The 22023-nt window shown below is 36.5% G+C and overlaps 1 protein-coding gene across 2 annotated transcripts in view; it reads right to left on the bottom strand.

Annotated features, from left to right (window-relative positions):
• Nucleotides 1-587: 587 nt before the first annotated feature.
• PDE312 (Nucleic acid-binding, OB-fold-like protein) overlaps nt 588-22023 on the bottom strand; it is a 245643-nt gene continuing 224207 nt past the window's right edge. For both annotated transcript variants that reach the window (XM_089820551.1, XM_089820550.1), the window contains exon 16: nt 588-1105. The gene's annotated coding sequence lies outside the window, so the exon portion shown is untranslated. The remainder of the gene's footprint in view (nt 1106-22023) is intronic.

Genomic DNA, 22023 nt, shown 5'->3' with positions numbered 1-22023 from the left:
GGATCTTTGATTTTTTAAAACTTAGTGAAATTCCTTACAAGTAAGAACTTATAGTTGTGGATTTATTGTCCTTGTTTCTATTTTGTTTTGCTCTAGTCATTTTTCTCTCTCAAGTTGTGCCTTGTTCATGTTTAGTTGATTGTTTGTTTCCTTCGCTACTTTTATATAAGATTTCAAGAACACTTTAAGACTTGCTTTATCTTATTTAATGAAGCTTTATTCACAATACCATCCTTGAAGCATTGTATATACATCTAAGGCAAAGGATCACACTCAACTTATATGTTTGAAGAAGCAAGATAACTCAAACACTTCATACGCTAATTGATGAGAGAAATACATAAAAAATATAGTCCAATAGTTTAAGAAAGGTAGTCACACAAGATATTGTCACCACATAACATAATGTTCTTCCCAGAATAACTTTTCTTAAAAAAACTTAATATCTAATCTCGAACAAATTTAGCATTTACAATAATAACAAGAATAGTTGAACTATAGTAGAAAACTCAACCCTTCACAATTATACAAATGTTTACAAATTTTGATCAGATAATCCCTCATCAAAATCATCCTAAACACCAATATGTAAGAAAAACAAACCAAGAAGCCATTTATGATAAGTCAAACCATGGTCAAAACCAGTTACCAGTTTCAAGGAATTGCAATCTCATGTTCCATCACCTATTAATGTAATAAATTACAAATACATTTGATTGCAAGTCACCAAAGGTATTTTTATTTCTCAAAACTACGGAACTATGATTGTTTACATAAATGTGTAAGTACCACAAACAGAGCTCTTCATGTCCGTATAAAATTATAGGACTTTCATAAACAAGGGATTGATAGCATTGCTCATTGAAATAAAAAATATTCCCACCCCTCCTATTAGTAAACTAGTACGTACATTTCTTCAAGAATAACAGTGAGAGTATTCAGTTTCTGATGAATGCATTCATTTGACAGGGAAGATTGGTTCCGCTTTGTTCATCCTTCTCTTCAAAAAATGACATGGACTCAGAGATATGGCAAGTAATTAATCTGTCAACAGCTGGTAGCAAGCCAAATTTGCTTCCATGTATTATCATAATAAGGTTATTTCCTGCATAGAAGAAATGCATGAGTATGAATCCATTTTTAGAATATTGTTTCGTAACTAATTGTTGGGTTACACTTGAAATTAGATATGTCAAGGCTAAACTCTGTGTAGCCTGTGTACTTTTAGAAAGATTCGAACCTGGAGATTTCTTAGCTGCATTTAATAAGAAAGAGGATGCTCATAAATAAAGTGAAAGAATTCACACGTATCTAAGTTTACCGCTTAAAATCAAGCTTACTTGAAATCAGGACGGAGTTAAGAAATTAAACAGTAAAGCGCACATTCATTAGTTGTAGCACAAACCTTTCTTATCTAAAATATGTTTATTAAGATCTCAATCTTGATCAAGATTCAAACGTCCCAAACCTAGGCTTTGAGCATTCATGTTAGGGAACGAGGATGAGAGTTTGATATAAATGAGTATCTCATCTGAGAAATTAATTTATAATGTTTGTACAAAATGCCAATGTCTTCTGGTATCAACCTCCAGTTCTCAAGGACTATTAATAACACTGAAAGTGAAACTGATCTCACCCATGGGGAACTAGTCTCTCCCAGCTTGCATCGGCCGCTGGTCATCACTGGGCTAGGTCGTGGGGACACCCTCATGTAATAAAAAACAATGAAAGTGAAGCATCTACATAACGTGCCCTAAAGGTAATATAAAACTTACACTCTTGCATTTATTTTTCTTCATTACATCCTGAAAATGCATTATTTTTTATGTCCATTGAAGAGCATAATTGAAATCTACAACAACCTATAACATATATGCTCCTCCTGCAGACAGTGCTACTAGGCCAAGTAGAAGGACCAGAGCCAGCTATAAGAGGAAAGAGTCTTCTGTGGCCTCTGAGGTTAAAGAGCTGAAGAATGCGGCAGAGAATATGAACAAGTTGGAAGAGGAAAGGGCTGTGTTGCTCAAAAATCTTGCGTAGCTGTTTGTTTGTGGTTCTTCTCTGTGTGTTTTGCTGTCTCGGGTCTTTATGTTGGGGGGCCTGGCCCTTTTTGTTGCTGTCATTATCTCTGGCTGGCTTTATGTTGTTTTCTGCTCTGTTTTCTTGTTGGTTATGTTTTTCAGTCAGTACTAATAATTCTGCCTATCTTTAACACTATTTTGTAAAAGGGTTTCAGGGTCCCTTCAAACCTGTTTTCACATAATCAAAAACACATAAAATAATGTTCATTATCCTTCATTCTAACACACAGTGAACATTGAAACTACTAGCATTATCCTATCATTTCTCTCCCCATAACTTGAGTTTTGAAGAAAAACTTCAAAATATGTGTTTCAGCTCTTTGTTGACACAGGCCCACTCCATACTCATCCTAAGAAAAGGCATTTCACATTCTACCCTCATCAATTCAGTAACTCTGTAATAAAGGATGATCAATCTAAGTTGGCCATTACAAGTCACTCTACTAGCTCTCACTTTAATCAAATATGTTCAGAGTACAGTTGACCATTGCTAGTGACTCTCAAATTGGTGGTCACTCCACATCATGACCATGCATAGTTATCTCATCTCTCCATGTGGTGTCCAGAACTTTATAACTTGCAATCAGTCTTAATGAAACTAGATATCAATAATTCTAAAACTTGTTTCATGGTTCATCCAAAATCTGTAATATTTAGGACCAAGCAATGTCCATATCTATCCCCAACAACAGATTCAAATCCTGAAATAAAACAACTATGCCGCATAATCAAAATGTTTGTAAAACATCTGAAGCATACACTACACATCCTCTAAAGTCTCAACTCAAATTTGTCATGCATAAACCAGAAATACCCTTCTGTGAGGAAAGCATTGGCATTGACAGAATAAATCATGTAAATTCAAATCAAAGGTATCTTGAACATAAAGGGCATCCAGAACATTCTAAAGATGAGCACACCAATCTTCATCACCAAAATTATTATCAAGTGTCATTACCGATTGTACCTTCAACAACTCTCAGGAATATTCGGGGCCTCTAGCACAAATTTTGTCAAAGATGCCACAACAAAACAATAGCTAAAGAGCCATCTGATGTCTTCCCAAGGACTGATTCAAACAAGGGATTAGCAACAAATAAGGAAATCTTATACACTTTCTTGTGAAAATATGTTTGACCATACAGAACAGGGGTAGAGATCAAAACAAAAAAAATTGATTACATAACAGCCATAATATGAACACAAATTTGATTTTGAACCATGTCAGCAATGGTAGAGAAAGATTCAACTTGATGTACATTTAGAAGACCTCCAAATAAAAATTTAATGGGTTTTGAAGACATTGAGACATAAGACTCAACAAAACCGTTAATCAAAAACCATATTTCCCTTTGTTTATTTTTGAGATCCCTAAACTCTCACAATAGGTTTTCCACTTGTATAGGAGTGCCAGGAGAAACATCTTGTTTAACATTTTTCTTCTGTGCTAAGATATTGGGTGTCTGATCTTGCAACCTATCCATCTTCCATCACTTCAGAATATTTTGAACACAAAACTCCATAAAAGTAGGCTAAAATAGCCTCCATTTTGCTATTTTGCTTCTTTTGAGCTGCCAATTTTGATGTGTAAAGATAGGATGCTATATTCAAAAATGATCCCATGCTGTTGAGATAACATGTCACACCTTGCAACTACTAGATGCAGAATCCTGTCACTCCAAAAATTACAGCTTGTCATGTCCCTTTCTTACGCAGTTCAATCTACAACAGAGGTTGGCTGCAACTAAGGCTTCCCATAGGTAAGCAGAGTGATTTGGGGAGTCAACCAGGGGTTATGGAGCTTAGAACTTTATAGGCCATGTTGGACAGTTTGAGATTATCTATATTTTCAGAAGGAATTCTTATATTTTAGGATTGACTGAGAGTTGACTAATGCATCAGGAGACATCAGGGATCATTCTAGAGGCTTTGGTTGCCTTTTCTATTGCTTAGGGAGGATCCATATTGAAATCACTATGCAATAATTCATTCATACCAAGTGAGTTGACCAATAATGAGTATTGACTCCAAATGCATAGGCTGTCAAATAAAGAGGATTATTGCATAACGATGATCACAATATATAAGGGGTATCTAATATTGCAATGAAATACTTCCTCAATAACTTGAAATGTTGTCTGTAATATGTACAATAGATCCGTGCTGTTATGCTGGTTGTCTGATATAATGGCATTGTTGTCTTTGATCTACAATGAATTAGATGCAACGTAGAGACATTCTAGTACAATAACAATGTTGTATTGCACAAGTTGAACCCAATTTGTCTTTATCTCTATGCACTGAACAATGGAAGTCCTCTCTGATATGTCTTTATATGATTGTGTTTCTGATATGATGCTGTCTCTGATATGCAAATAGATACTTGCACCATTGATTTCTTTTAGCAATCAGCTGCTCTAAACAGAGTTATCCAGAAGCGATAATATATTTTATATAATCGTTGACCTTGCAATGATACAATCTCAATTATATACATGCCCAATACATGGAAGAGGCACAAAAGAATAGTCAGCTTAAAGAATAATAACAATAATTCTGAAGGGTCACCATTAATCGTCATAATAATCAGGATAATTACTGTGGTGATTACCATCAATTATGTGTTGTTTATGCATTGTTAAGACAAGCCTGATTATGAGAATTGACTAAGTGTGGAAGCACATGAAAATGCAATGACAAGTGGGATTAGTATGACAATCGATTGAGTGTGGAAGCACACGATAATGCAATGTGTGTATGAGGCAATGCAAATATAATTAAGTTATGATACAGATATGACTATGCAGTATGCAGTGACAATGCAATGCGATTATGAACAAGGCGATTATGATACGAGACAACGTAATTATGATGTAATTCTATATGCAGGCCAATGTTATATTGAGATTTTATGATCATAATATGACTGCAACTAAATCAATGTGGATGTATTCATGTATGACAAGGTTATACTTCTATTGTATATGTATGTACAACAATGGCTGTTATGCATGTGTACATGATGCATTGTATGATGGTGTCATGGATGGATGCATGAAGATTGCTGGCATTTGCATATGTAGCCAGCTAAATACAGTGCATAACATGATGGTGATCACATGATGATGGTTGCTAAAACCAAACATCAAGCCATCAGTCCATCATATAATTCACTAGCTATGGTACTGTTTACAAGTGATTAGATTATCTTTGATTATTTGCAGATATCATCATAGCTATATTGTCTAATGGTGGATGGATGTCTTGGGGATCACCAAGCTCTATCTCCCATAAGATTATTTCTATACTGTTAGTAAACAGATTTGTCTTCTATGAATATCCTTCACAAATAACTCTGAAATGCCCAAACTGAAAGACAAACTCTGAAACCAATAGTTGAGTCACTTGCAATTCTTTTGTCAAGTGCTCTTTGAATATTGAAATGAAGGTACAGTTCCCTCCTTTTGATTTATGATAAATAATTTTCAGATATGCCTCTAACCAGAAGGCAAAGAAGGAACACTAACATCCATTCAACAACATGATAAGAATCCGAAGCTTGATTTAAATAACTTTACAAGAAAATCAAAAGTATGGCACACAAACCATCTAATCAATCTTCCCATCCACAGAGAAATGAAATGGAGATATAATACTCATTTTGCATATTTGTATGAATAACTGATTTCATCACACACCAAAAACCCTTAATAAACGAGAGCAAGATATTATTTCAAATGCAACTAGAGCAACCATAAGATCACTTCCAACCCAAGAAAAATAAATTCAAATCAAAAGATCTCAAAGTAAATTTCTCTTTATTTCAAATAAACAAAATAACCATATGATTACTTTGTTCTTGCACTATAAACAAACTTGCAATTAAAAATTCAATCTCTTTCCTTCCCTTCTCTGTTACAAATTTGAAAAACCTAAAAATGTCTTCTCTTTCCTTCAAAATGTACACGCATGTGAACCCCGGAGAAGAACCCCTTACCAACAATTTTTTTCTTTTTTAAAGAATTTCAACTTAGGTGGTTGGTAACTTCCCGTAATTTCCTCTCACGGTGTTTACCGTAGTGGTAAAGAAATCAACACATACAGACAATGGAATAGAATAGCAGAATAATATTCGCAATAGTAGATGATGATTTACAATGATCCCAGACGGGATATAAATACTACCGCCAAACCTTCCCGAAGGAGTCCGTCGGCCACAACATTACATCCGCTACAAACTATTTACCCGTCGGCTACAAAATACAAAACACCGACGACAGTCAATCCGTTAGCTACAAAAATACCGCCGGACCCATCCAGTCAGCTAACACCATCCCCCCCAAAAAAGCAATCGTCTCCTGACGACTAACAAAATTAGGAGACAACTTACAGACAACAGAAGAAATACTAGAGAGAAGGGGGCGTCCCAGAAGTGTGCTGCTGGCGACGTAACTCATACACCTGCTCTGTCTTGATGCAGAGATCTGTCTGAATCTGAGAATTAACCTCGACGGCCTCCTTTAGAAGAAGCGTCGCATCCATAGCCTACCTCCTAGCTAACTGCATCTCGTGCTCAGCTGCATCTTTATCTCGAACCGTCGCCTCTGTACCTTGCCGAGCCACGTCCCTCTCATGTACTGCTGCTACCATATCTGCCAGTAGTGTCGCCCACTCTGCGACAATAATCAACGGCAACGGTGCCAAATGTTTACCGTAGTGGTAAAGAAATCAACACATACAGACAATGGAATAGAATAGCAGAATAATATTCGCAATAGTAGATGATTGATGATTTACAATGATCCCAGATGGGATATAAATACTACTGCCGAACCTTCCCGAAGGAGTCCGTCGGCCACAACATTACATCCACTACAAACTATTTACCCGTCGGCTACGAAATACAAAACACCGACGACAGTCAATCCGTCAGCTACAGAAATACTGCCGGACCCATCCAGTCGGCTAACACACGGAACTCTATCTTCTCACACACATTACAATAATAATTAATTCTATTAAAAAATTAATTAGTTTACATTCCTTTTCCAATTTAACCCATTTCCCAAGAATTTCTCCCCATACAAGTTTTCCACAAATGCCTCATGTTACAATTAATTAATTCTTTTAAAGAATTAATCCTAATAAATTCTTGTTTCACTTTATCTTACCCCCTTCAACTTACCAATTTGCTTATTTTTATATTTCAATATTTATGATTAATTCTTGATAGAATTAATTATATGAGAAATTAATGTGACCTACCAATGGTTTAATATTTAATAATTTTGCATCTGTATCATTCATTAAAGAATTAAATATAATATAAATGCAAAATAATTTGTGAATTTTAAAAGTTGTTAATCTCTCACATTGTCGAGTGAAGAGGGGATACTTAGGGTTTCAAAACCCTAGGTAACAGTGGCTCTAATTGGGGGCTGCATTCTGTGCCAGGATGCAGAGAACTCCAAAATCTTTGGCTATCACTATCCAGTGTCTGCCTATTGGGCCATAGAGTCATTGACACTTTTATCACAATGAAGGAACTCCATTTGCTGCTTTGCTTCAGCTTCAAAATATGCATGCAACTTCACGAGCTTTTCAGAAAAGCTTGATACTTTGGTTAAAAAATTCAGACCTCAAATTGTGTCTAGATCATGTTCACAATTGCTACTTAGACTCATCCTTTCTATTATCTCCGCAAACAAGTGTCTGAAGGGCGTGACTGCATTGTTTTTGTAACAATCAGCACCATAGGAATTCCTATTTTATGGCATTTTCAAGCACTATATTATTTTTCATTCCATATGCATGAAAACTTTTAATCTCTGTTCCACCAACAAAATATCAACTTTTTGTTAGGTTTCTTGTGAGAAGGTTCTGGGTTGAACATAATTTTCTGTTGCAACAAGGGGATTGTTGAACATACTTGTTTGCCATTTAGCTACAAGAGCTTACACCATTCATTCCACATCATCAAGTGACAGTCAAAGAGCAATTTTGCACATGGCCATTCTCATGTAGAACCTTTCAGACTTGTTGTTGAACAAGATGGAATCCTTCTTTAATAGATCTTGAAGTTGGTTCATCTCCACCTTTGCATTTCTTATTGACTTGACCATTCCACTGTCTACATTTGAATATAGAAAGCGCTCCCTTGCATTTGCATTGTTCACTATCTTTTTCCATATAGAAGATGTGCTATTCTGGAACAAGGACCCATTCCCAACAATCCAAAGGCAAAATCGTGCATGTGTCAAAGAAACACTAGTGCGTCTACAATCTGAAAGGAAGCCGATCTTGTCAGTTCTGACTGTGGAAGTTATGAAATGTCCTTTTCAACATTTGGGCCATTTATAATATGATTTTAATAAAACTCCATATTTGGGAATCGACATATCTTTGGATGTATGCGATACTGTGTATCTAGAAGATGACACTGATGTCCAAACTGCTGTAATCTTTCAAAGAGACTTCTACCATATCCCTTTTCTAGTGATATCTCGCTGATAACTGTTTCAGCCAACTGATTTCGATCTCCTACAAGTATTGCATGTTTCAACCCTCTGATTCGTAATGCAATAGTTGACTCGGCCTCTACAAGTTGGGCTGCCTCATTAATAATCAAGCAATCAAATGGTGCCGCCATACTCACGCACTTTTTGCCAGAAGATATTACTGTTGAAAATACCAGTTTTGCCCACAACAAACACTTCTCTATTTCCTCACATATTTTCTCTTTTGCTCAGTCAAGGTGAATATTCAGGCCATATCGGCAATGTCGGTCCGGCTGGATAAATGCTTTGTCAACAATTTAATACTCATTTTTCTTCATATAAAGAAGCTTCAAATCTCTCTTATTATAAATCATATTCTCATTAAATATACTTGTTAAGTCTTGTGCCATCACTTGAATAAATCTGGGGTCTGTTGTTATTTCAATCTACATGTGTTTTTGTCATGTAATATTAGGGCATAATCATGTATTATGATTATGGGTACTGATATTTCCAATGATATCCATTAGCAAAAGCTCGCACGTGAGGAAAATATTAGGTCACCATTTTGTTGCTGGCGTAGGGGAGAGAAATGAAAGGCCTGACCTCATACCGATAAGCAGACACGTCTTTGAGAGGAAACAAAACTTGTACATATAAAATATGCCTATGACCTGTCATCTGACCCTCTGTTTCCACATGCCTTTATGAGCCATAGACGCTACTCTCGGTGCTGTATTTCTGCATCTCCATTTTCATAGACTGAAGTTCTAAAAAATAGACTTAAGCTTTGAGATATTCAAACACAATTTGCCCCAGGATTGCATAGCCTTCCGTATCAATGCAGCCAAGAAAGATATTTGGAACAGTCACTGAATCTTACTTTATATATGCCAATTGCAATTGCATTAGTCTTCAAAAATTTCTTCAATAAATCTTTGTGTTTACAACTTTACTGTGCCCATAAAAGTCCATTCACCTACCAACAAATCATTGCGCTTTACCTAGCTTCCACGTTTTGCATGCAGATCTGATTTGCAAGTAGTTAAACCATGCTTGGAGGATCTGCCAGTAACTTGGTCTTCAAATTCATTCGATATCTTTCAATTCTGTGATTGTGCACTTGTATTCCAAGAGTATATAAACCACCGCAGTCATGTAAATTCTCTATTGATATTTCATCACTGGTCATCATGTTTTGTTTTGTTTTTGAATAACCATCTATTTTATGCCAATGTAGTAAATCCCTTTTGGAGATCGTGGAGCTATCGGAGACATCCATCATTGAGTGCCTTCAATTTTTTTTAACTGCAGCTTGACAATGTAGCACTGCACAACAACCTTTAGCTTTGAGAATCCATCCTGTACATATTTCTCCAAAAAGCTTCCCAAAGAAACCTGATCCATAGCAAAGATTAATAGCAAGTGTTGATCATTTAAAGGAACTAATGCCAATATATCCATTTAATGTCTTTTCTATTGAACTTTTACATACATGCTGCTGTAAAATAGTACCATCAAGTGTAGGCTGCTACATCATTAATCCTCAGCAGAAAACAGTCATCTATCTCCATGTTTTTAGGTTCAACAAATATTTTAACTCTGCTGACAGTTTGATTTTGATCTGATTACTATCTGAGATAAACACATTTTTATCTTCTGTGCAACCACACTACGCTCAAGACTCAGACTCAATCCAGTCACCCATGGTTCCTTGATGCCCTATTTTTAGTAAGGAATCTTCTCATACATGATGGCATAATAGTACAATAAGATTAGCAAGTGAGCAGTCTGTATATTTGAACTTGATTTTACCCAAATCTGGGCAGACAATTATATTTAGTTATCCACAAACTTGGTCATTATAAAGCTTACTACTCAACAAACCATTTCACCAGCATAGTGAATCTTATTAGCCATCGTCTATCAAATGGGAAATTGCCATCACATTTTTCATATTTACCCAAACAAATTTTATAAAAAAAAGTTCAGGGCATATAGCTCTCACAATGTTTTCTAATCTTTTATATGCCTTATGATCCTCTTTTCTTGGTCTTCCAGGGTTCCTACAGACATCTTTTAGAAAACCTCAACTTCTTGAAATGCAATTGAAAATATATGGAGTCTAGAGGCAACATTGTTTGAAAAGATGCTTTGGAAAAGTATTTTTCCTCCTTTATTGGAAAGATCCATCGGTGCCCGTCATTGTGTTATTATTATATCTCTGCACATAGATCTCAGAAAAGGAAATTCTTTGAATAGGGAATTTGAATCTGGAAACTTTGGATGGTGAAACTAGATGATTGCCAATCAATTAATTAGGACCTTTATTTCTGAAAATCTTTCAGAATATGGATTGACTCAAGGAAAGGGGAAGGTTAAAGATGATGCAACTTTATTGAAGGGAAACAACAAACAAAATAAAACAGCAATAAAGCAAGCCAAAATTGCAAAATGGGGCGGTTATTTACAATGGAGAGGGGAAAACCCTAACAACTAAAGGTGACCATTTATAGACTAGTGGAAGTACGATCCTTTTCGGATTAACTTTTGGAAAAATAAGTGCATATTTGATTGAAGGGAAAGCAACAAGGCCAAAGTAAAGTTCATCTCATCTATGAAAGATATATGCATGGGGGGGGAAACAAATACAAAATTGCAATCTTCTTCTATATTTTTCAAATCAGCATCTTTCACAAAGGTAGATGAAATGGCAATAGAAGTTTCCATACCTTGAGTTTCTTGATCTTTTGATTGCTCATGTGATATTTCCACTGTAAATTGTTGCATTGATTCCTCCAAAGGAATAGAGTGGAAAAGATTTGTAAGAGGTTGAAAAACATGTAAATCTTTTTCTTCCTCTCAATTGTCCCTTGATTCCTCTTCAAGAGCATTTTCTTGTTCATGTATCACTCCACCAAGTTCTTCTCTTTCACACATTTTCTCTACTTTTTCTGGCTCTTTCACAAGAGGTCTTCTTTGGATGAGGATAGTACTATATAAAAACTTTAAAAATGCTACTTGCTTTTCCAAATCCTCTGTGATTTCTTGGATTAGGTTCTCTCTAAATGGTGGTACAAAGAGAAAGATCCCTATAGCATCTTCATTTCTTGCACGAACCCAATCTTTCAAAATTTCAGGATTTTTATGAAATATTTTCTGGTATTCAACTTCAATAGAGCTGCCAACCTCCATCCTTGGGGAGGTACCTCAAAATTTTTAAAACTAGATTGCACGAGGCACTCTGATTTCCCTAGCAAAGTCGCCAAAAATCTGTTAGTAAACAGATTTGTCTTCTATGAAAATCCTTCACAAATAACTCTGAAATGCCCAACCTGAAAGACAAACTCTGAAACCAATAGCTGAGTCACTTGCAATTATTTTGTCAAGCGCTCTGTAAATTTTGAAATGAAGGTACAGCTCCATCCTTTTGATTTATGATAAATAATTTTCAGATATGTCTTTAACTAGAAGGCAAAGAAGGAACACTAACATCCATTCATCAAAATGATATGAATGCGAAGCTTGATTTAAATAACTTTACAAGAAATCCAAATCTATGGCATATAGACCATCTAATCAATCTTCCCATCTGTAGAAAAATGAAATGGAGATCTGATACTCATTTTGCATATTTGTATGAATAAAACCAATTGATTTCATCACACACCAAAAACCCTTAATAAATGAGAGCAAGGTATTCTTTCAAATGCGATTAGAGCAACCATAAGATGACTTCCAACCCGAGAAAAATTAATTCAAATCAAAAGATCTCAAAGTAAATTTCTCTTTATTTCAAACAAACAAAATAACCATATGATTACTTTGTTCTTGCACCATAAACAAACTTGCAATTAAAAATTCAATCTGTTTCCTTCCCTTCTCTGTTACCAATTTGAAAAACCTAAAAATGTCTTCTCTTTCCTTCAAAATGCATAGGCATGTGAGCCCCGGAGAAGAACCCCTTACCAATAGATTTTTCCCTTTTTAAAGAATTTCAACTCAAGTGGTTGGTAACTTCCTGTAAGTTCTTGCCACAAAACTTTATCTTCTCACACACATCACAATAATAATTAATTCTATTAAAGAATTAATTATTTTACATTCCTTTTCTAATTTAACCCATTTCCCAAGAATTTCTCCCTGTACAAGTTTTCCACATGCCTCATGTTACAATAATAATTAATTCTTGGTAGAATTAATTATATGAGAAATTAGCATGACCTACCAATGGTTTAATATTTAATCATTTTGCATTTAACTTGAATGATATTTAATTCATTAAATAATTAAATATAATATAAATGCAAACTAATTTATAAATTTTAAAAGTTACTAATCTCTCACATTATTGAGTCAAGAGGGGATACTTAGGGTTTCAAAAACCTAGGTAACATATACTATATGAGAATCGCACACAATGTACAAAGATGAGGTATGTTTCTTCCTTGCCAACTTATTTACATTTCAAAATTGATCAGATATAACAGAATATTAATCAGAAATCTAAGACGGTTACTAATGAGTGTCACTAAACAGAACCCTCCTAACTGTAACATTAATTCGGCTATTAGTACGAAGAAAGAAGTAGACAAATCTGGTTGTAGTGATAGAGAACATGCTTCAAGTTATAATATTTCTCTGACTAACCCATGTTTAAGGAGGAATGGGAGGTTATCCCTGCGAGAAAAAAAAGCTTCCCCAACCCCCACATGATAGTTGTCAACTAGAGGTTCCTAATGGAGGAGACAGTGAGCACAGAATGAATGCCAAACAGCTTTCCCTTGCCACTATTAATGACAGAGCAGAATTGTTTAAGAAGTTGGGGCAATTGCCCTCTCAGCACAATGGCCCCGTGCTTGGGCCCATGGACTCTAACCTTCTTCCTGAGCATGAGGCCTTTGGCAAACACATTGTCCCATCTAATGTAGAAGAAATTGATATGCTAGAAGTAGACATATCTGATGATAAGAATCAGTTTGAAATGGTGGTTAGTAAGAATGTGAAGAAGAAAAGGAAGCCATGGACAAGCAGCCCCTATGCAATTCAGCCTTTGAAAAAAAAATGTTACTAAGAAAGGGGGAGGTCTGACAAATGCTTCAAAAGACTTTACAAAAATCAGAACCTCCGTCATGCTAAGTAACACGACGATAAACATTTCTAGTTGGAATGTTAGGGGATTGGAAATGTCTGATAGAAAGTTTGAGGTTAGAGACCGGTGCAAGAAACTACAAAAAGATATTATATGTCTTCAACAAATCAAATTGGTCAGTTTCCATGCATCTAACATTATGAAATTTATTTAGAAACATGCTATGTAATGTCCCCTTTTTCTGGGACATTATAATTCTTTGTGGCCAGCTCACTTTGCCTAGGCTTCAAGGGCGAAAAGGTTCCGCACGGGGTTCAATTCGAGATTTGGCCTAGACATTTCCAGTTCCAGACCCATCGGAGCAGTTTTGGCAAGTTGTCCAGATACTTACTATTTTTAGTAAGTAAACAGAGCTCAGTATTCTTGATATCCCAGTGTTGATTTGGAAGCGTCTCGCCAAGAACCTTCCAATGAGCTATTGCACGTGCTTATCCGAGTTCGTTTGATCAATTATTTTAATGCCTGATGATTATGTGGGTTTTGACTAAGTGACTATTAAAGTTCATTTAATGTGTTACTTTAATATTTAAAAAAGGTACTATGTCACTTAAGTGACTAAAGGACAAAAAAGGTGTTTTATCCCACATTGCCTACAAGAGCGTGCATCACATTGGGAAAAGTGATAAAAGGTACCATAAGCTTCACATGAGAGGATATGAAGATTATATTGTTGAAAACAAATATTAATCTAGGAGCTGAAAACAGTTGCTGGTTATTTCTTTGAGGACGCAAACCCTTGAAGAAACCTTGAAGGTTGGACGCAAACCTCGCCTTCTTTCAGGTTCTATTTATATTGCCAATCTGACTGTTATTTATGTTTGAAAGATTGGTTATTCTGAATTGTTGCACATTATTGTATTGCTGTTGTATAATATAGTAACAGATTTTGGGTTATTTGTATTAATCTGTTGGTTTATGTATAAGTCTGGATATTGGAGGAAATAAACACATTTTTTTGGGTTTTCTCGTTTGTATATCTGCTGGTTATATATTGATTTAAGTTCTGAAATTTGCATCAAATACTAGATTACTGTTCGGATTTAAAATTTGTAAGTTTTAATCGAGGGTTTTAGTTAATATCTGGAAAGGGATACTATAGTGGTATCAGAGCTGGTTTTCCTGCCAGCCTGTGAACTTTATCGAAAAATAAGAAGTTCTGGAGATCATAAATGGAGGAGGTATGAGTTTTTCTTAATAATGGAAAACTCCAGTTCCGAAGTTATTATTTGTGATTTTAAAGGAAGGTGAGTGATTTTCAGTTCAAGAATCAGTATATCCAGTGCAGATAGTATGCAACAAGTGAATACTAAGGAAAAGAGTGAGTTTTCCAGTTCAAACAGCAAAGTAAGTATCACTGTTTTGTGTTTGGAGTTTTGAATATAATTGGTCCTACACAGGCAGTCGAATATGTATGTGATAGCTGGTTCCTTGACATTGGTCTGAGAAAACGGCAGTAAGGTTCATTCCAAGCTACATACAAGGAGTCATTTACTAGCATGAGCATTCTTGTTAACACGTATGGAGTAGAACTGACTGGTGTAGGTTTGATTATTGGTCATCATTGAACGGGGACTTCTAACGCTTGGAGTATTCTATCCCATTCTCAGCCAAGACAACACCATTGTTGGTGAGGTAGGGTTTTAGAAGCCGGCGGATACCATTCCGAGCAGTATGGGAAAAAAAAAACGATTGCAAAGCAGTTAGTAGACCTCAGGAACTGCGTGAGAAGAGCGTTTTTAACCTAACGCGAGTTACAGAGGGTGTTCACGACACGTGAGGAGTGGATAGTAAAAATTGGAGGTCGCAGTTCAGTGGGTGGTCTTCCTGAATACAACAACAGCCATATAAACTCCGGTCGAGTAGGACGCGAGCACAGTTTCCACGGCCCTAGGAAATCGCAGGCAGCGTTTTCAAATTTAGTTCAAGAAGGAGCTGTACAGGTGGTCGTATTTGTGGGCACTATTCAGTTGGAGTGCACCTTTTGAAAGTTATTGCACATTGCATTCGCTGAAGGCACACCACGGGTCATTCCCTAGCAGGACATTCTCGGACGAAGGCAGTCTTTCCATTCGGATACAGTGATCAGTCGGGAGCTATAAGTTGTGAAACCCGAGATTAAAACCTTCAGCACGACTAGCGAATAAGCTCAGATTGAAACATCGTTTTTAACGTGTTACGTGGACAGTGAGCTGACCCTCATTTGGGCATTCACACACCAGTTATCTAGAGCTGGAGTTGTTGAGAAAACGTGAGCAAAAACGCTAACTAATACAGGGTCACAGTGTACTGGAAGGGTTTTCTAGAATACCATCCACGGCTATACATGTCTGGTTGAGTTGGACACATCGAGCAACAGCAAAATGATTCATATTTACAGACTGGGTCATACGCATTCAAGTCGACAGTATCACTCCATTTACTGACGTGATTAAACGCTACCCATTCCAGTCTTGGTTTGGCGGACATTGACAGCGTATGAAAGGAGGTGGTAACTGTTTGGGTAGGGACTATTGACCATTGTGAGCTACAAGGGTCTTTCATAGGTGCACAGACGTGGTGGAATACAGGGCTGGTTGCTGTCAAACACAGGTGCCGGATGTAATTCAAGGTGGTCCGAACTACTCTCCACTTGGCAACAGTATAAATTCGGGTCTGTACATCTTGTTTCACTCCAAAATTTCATACTGTCATTAATCTGAGATTTCTTGTGTATTAATCTGGGACATTTCTTCATCTAAGTCATCAGCATTTGGGACTTCTTGTTGACTGGAATATTATCAGTTAGAAATCTGGGCAAGAGTATGTTATTTCTTTCATGCCTTTGGTGAAATTAATAAGTAACATTGCATATATTCGCTGCTGGTAAAAACTTTTAGTGTTTGGCAAGTTCTGGTGCAAGATTTTGTATTCATTTATAGTGACATCAATACAGTAGGACTACCATAAAACTGTTTGACAAAATACCTCCCAGCCATAGAGTCAGTATTTTACCACAAATTGAGCCTCAGAATATTACAGTCAGTACAGTCAGTATTTTACAACAAACTGGAATCTCTTAGCATAGATATATAACTTTGTTGGATGCTTCCTACAGTCAGTTTGGAGTTCCCACATTATTTTGAACATTTTCCTTTGGTTCTTGGGCTTCAAATCTGCATCTTTGGAGGTCTTAAAATACCCATTCCAAGCATCTTCTACTGCTGAAGCTGATCAGCATGAGGGACTTCAGATGGTCGGGGACTCTAATATTCAGTGTTTTGCTATAGTTGACTTACAGAACTTTCAGAGCTAGGCATTAAATCTAAGTATTTAATTCTGCTACAGAAAGTATTCAAAGAAAGATGATGGATAGCATTACAGGGCAGAAATCAGAACAAGTAGGGTACTGAAATCTCTGTCTGTGAGTGACAGTGGACTGGAACTCATTGTATGAGGAGTCTGGAAAGGCATAACAATGCGTAGGAACAGATTATCAACTGCTGTTTTCTGAGTCTTGCAATACTATTTTTGGATTGATGCACTAAGGGAAAGATACAAAATTATATGAATAACATTTGGGCAACTGTTTGTCATAATACCAGTTTCAGCTATGGGAAAAGTCAGGAAGGATATTGTCAAATGGCAGCACCAGCTAGCCCGAGATTTCCAACTCAATTTTAAAAGTGAAGTAAAAAGACTGTACGACGAGTATAACAAATTTCCGTCAAAGCTTCAAAAAGACTTGCCTTTCATGGCCTATATGGACTGTCAACTAGAGCTACAAAACAAGACGGATATGATGAGAAACAAATACTATGAATTGGCTCGAGATCTCCTTGCAAAGGACAATTATAGAGATTTGCATAAGGAAGATATCAATCAACCTGATAGTAGCACTAATAATAACACAAGTACACTAGCAAGTAATGGGAAGACAGAATTATCTGATGGAGTTGTTTCCATTAGTCTTTCTGATGAGCAGGTTAATGGCCCATGCAGTAGAGTTGACCAAACCGCCAATGTTGGCAACTCCAACATCTTATTTGGTGACATGGAAATTAACTTGGATGAATTTTATGATGATACCAGGCTGGAAATTATGTCAAAAATTGAGGAGAAGCAAATGGGCCTCTATGTTGGCAAGATAGATGATTTAGCACACACGGAGTTAGAGGATATATCTGAAATTGTTGTTCCCCTAAATGATGAAAAATCAGAAAATTCTATGGAGAACAGCCCACTTGCATTCGAAGGAGATGGTCAAAAACCATTATCTCTCTTGGACTTATTAGATATGCTTTTGGTCAAAGATGACAAACTTGCCCAAGTGCTGACAAGGATGGATGAAGCTTCTAATTTGGTTGAGGATCTCATACGGAAGATTGTGATAGAAGAGAGACATGGAAATGTATGTGGCGTCACAAGTCCTCTTTTACATACTACTTTGAAACGTTGAAAATGATAAAATATGAGTACTTGCAGCTATTAATGGATAGAGATCTAGCAATAAAATTTGGAAGGGACAAGGAGAGTGAGGTAGATGAGCTATGCCTCCAATTGAGCTTAACTCATTATTCCATCCACCAAGCTGAAAATCAAATAAGTGAGGCAGCCACTTATGAAAAAGATGATAGTGGTTCAAGGGCACAAGAAATCACACAAATCATTGAAGGAATTCATAAAGTGGGTAGATGTGAAGGCAAACAATGTGATTCAATCACGTGTTCCCCATTTGAGACTTCCTATGGTGAAAAAAACTCTATGGATCAGCAAGTTGATGAGTCTGAAAATTCTGATTTTTATGACAGCAGCTGTACATCTTCACATGAGCACATGGCTAGTAATACCACAAGTGAGGACTATTTAGAAATTTCAAGTAATGATGAACTTTCCTTTTATGAAGACCTTGACATGAGCGAGAGTACTTATGATGGAGTAGGAAGTTTAGATTTATCCTTAGCATGCTCGGAGGGATTTTTCAGCTTATCCAGAGTTTTATCACCTAACTCTTATGAGATGGTCATGGGCTACTTGTTGATTGGTGATTTTACTTATTAGTATATTCCAGCTATCAGTGGTTTGCCTGTGTATGATGGTAGTATATTCACTGATTCTATTTGGCCTTCAGGGGTCAATGAGTTATTTGCAGGTGAGTGGGGAGATCACACATTACCCTACATTCCACATGAGGTATCTACATTTTTATTTCAGCAGGGTTTTGAAGATAGTGTTAGCACTCGTGATGTTGGTGATTCACCAACCGCTCTTTCATTTACCCAAGGTCATGTTGATTGGATGGTCAGGAATCCAGGTGCTATTAGTATTTTACATCTGCCAGATTATGTTGTGTTGCTACACAGTCACATGATTATGATCTGTGTTTCAGCTTTTAGACATATTAGAGTTCCAGAGATTAGGATTACTCCTTTTTCACCAAAGTGATATGGTGGTGGAGTCAAATTGGCCAGATCTATCATTGACATTGGAGCAAATATTGCAAGAGTGGTACAGTGATACAGGGGTACAGATGTTACAGGAACTGGTCAGTGGTTTTTCAGACAGCGCACGAGTTCTCACTTGGGATCCAGGTGGAGCATCCCTATGTATTACTTTTTATCAGGGAGCTCATTGGAGAGTTTGGTTGCTATCATTTTGGGGAGGATATTGGTATATTGCTGAGCTGCCATCTTCACTTGATAGTAGAGACTCGCAGGCTCACTCATGGAGCAAGATATTTATTCTGAATGAGGGTTTTGGTACACAGGGCAGCAACAGATGGCAGTTGGTGACCCTTAATGGTGAGCCTTGGGATCCTGGCATTCAGTTATTTGGCACATTGATTCTTCTTGTACTGTTTCACCATTCTGGATTTGGGATGATGCATGCTGGGGTACATTGACTGAGGAGTAGAACCTCATTCTCGAGGCAAGTATGGGATCCTAGCATCTAATTTCTGCAGGTATGAGCGGATTGCTTGGGGGCAAGCAATCTTTGAGAAGGGAGGCTTTGTAATGTCCCCTTTTTTTGGGACATTATAATTATTTGTGGCCAGCTCACTTCGCCTAGGCTTCAGGGGTGAAAAGGTTTTGTACGGGATTCAGTTTGAGATTTGGCCTAGACATTTCCAGTTCCAGACCCATCGGAGCAGTTTTGGCAAGTTGTCCAGATACTTACTATTTTTAGTAAGTAAACAGAGCTCAGTATTCTTGATATCCTAGTGTTGATTTGAAAGCGTCTCGCCAAGAACTTTCCAACGAGCTATTGCACGTGCTTATCCGAGTTCGTTTGATCAATTATTTTAATGCTTGATGATTATGTGGGTTTTGACTAAGTGACTATTAAAGTTCATTTAATGTGTCACTTTATTTTTAAAAAAGGTACTGTCACTTAAGTGACTAAAGGACAAAAAAGGTGTTTTATCCCACATTGCCTACAAGAGCGTGCATCACATTGGGAAAAGTGATAAAAGGTACCATAAGCTTCACATGAGAGGATATGAAGATTATATTGTTGAAAACAAATATTAATCTGGGAGCTGGAAACAGTTGCTGGTTATTTCTTTGAGGACGCAAACCCTTGAAAAAACCTTGAAGGTTGGACGCAAACCTAGCCTTCTTTCAAGTTCTATCTATATTGCCAATCTGACTATTATTTCTGTTTGAAAGATTGGTTATTCTGAATTGTTGCACGTTATTGTATTGCTATTGTATAATACAATAATGCATTTTGGGTTATTTGTATTAATCTGTTGGTTTATGTATAAGTCTGGATATTGGAGGAAATAAACACATTTTTCTAGGTTTTCTCGTTTGTATATCTGCTGGTTATATATTGATTTAAGTTCTGAAATTTGCATCAAATACTGGATTACTGTTCGGATTTAAAATTTGTAAGTTTTAATCGAGGGTTTTAGTGAATATCTGGAAAGGGATACTACATGCTACAAGTTTTGTCTTTGACCATGATAGGGAAAAGGGTGGAATTGCATTGCTTGTTAGAGTTGTCTGGCAAACTGGGTAGTTAGATGGTTACTGGTGTGGACACGGTTGTGTTGTTTCATGAGCACTATATCATATATTATAAATGTGGCTTTCACTTATGTATTTGGTATCATTGTATGGAGCATTACTGTTATGTACAAAAGCATTTGATTAATGAATAGTATTTTACTTTGATAAGTTATTATATGTTCCCTTTCCTGTTCACCTACAGGCTGAACATTTAACGCCGTTGCCAGTTCGAATCCAGATGTGGACGTGGCTACCATTGAAGAGGTAGAGATGGATACACATATGGAGCAGGATGCCAACACTGAGGACAAAGAGGATTATGGGTTGGATGAGGAGAGATGCAAGGCATACATCAAAGCCACGAAAGTTGTGCTGGAGAGAGGTTGAATTGTTGGGCATCAAGCTTTGAAAAAAATGGACAAACAGTCCCTATCCAATTCAGCCTTTGAAAAAAAATGTTACTAAGAAAGGGAGAGGTCTAACAAATTGTTTCAAAAGACTTTACAAAGTTCAGAACCCCTGTCATGCTAAGTAACATGACGATAAACATTTCTAGTTGGAATGTTAGGGGATCGGAAATGTCTGATAGAAAGTTTGGGGCTAGAGATCGGTGCAAGAAACTGCACAAAGATATTATATGTCTTCAAGAAATCAAATTGGTCAGTTTCCACGCATCTAACATTATGAAATTTAGTTGGAAACATGCTACAAGTTTTGTCTTTGACCATGATAGGGGAAAGGGTGGAGTTGCATTGCTTGTTGGCCCTAGATGGGCTAAATAAGGTTGATGCATTTGGCTTCTCTCCCTGTCATAGAGCATGTTGGGCTATCCTCAATAACATGGATGGGACTTGTAATCTCCTATGTTTATAGCACTATTTTCTTATAATCTCAATTGCAAGAGGCTTCTTTATATTTTTATTTTCATACTTTGAAGAGTTTGAATAATAAGAATATGTTATTTACAAATATTTAATTAATATTGCAGTCTCAATAAATGAGAGTAATGTTCATAGGTTTGCGATGATTAACAGTGTATCCCAACACCATAGAAAATCTTATCAAATTGTTGTGGGATTATATCTGTCAATATGTAAGATCATGGAATGTATTTAGTTCAGTGCTTATGTATGAGTCACTTTGGATATCTTCTTAATAATTTCTGATCTGAATTATAAGGAAAACTCCCATAAGCTGATTATGAATCTTTCACCAAAGATCACTATCACTTTTAGAATCAGATTCTTACATACTACTAAATCTACAAATGATTTGTATATAATTCCTTTTTCAATCAGGTATAC

This window comes from Cupressus sempervirens, chromosome 3 (genome assembly GCF_028749045.1).
Source record: "Cupressus sempervirens isolate cs-2001-9-10 chromosome 3, ASM2874904v1, whole genome shotgun sequence".
Lineage (NCBI taxonomy): Eukaryota > Viridiplantae > Streptophyta > Pinopsida > Cupressales > Cupressaceae > Cupressus > Cupressus sempervirens.
Note: the sequence above shows the minus strand (reverse complement) of the source record. Positions and strands in the feature narration are given on the sequence as shown.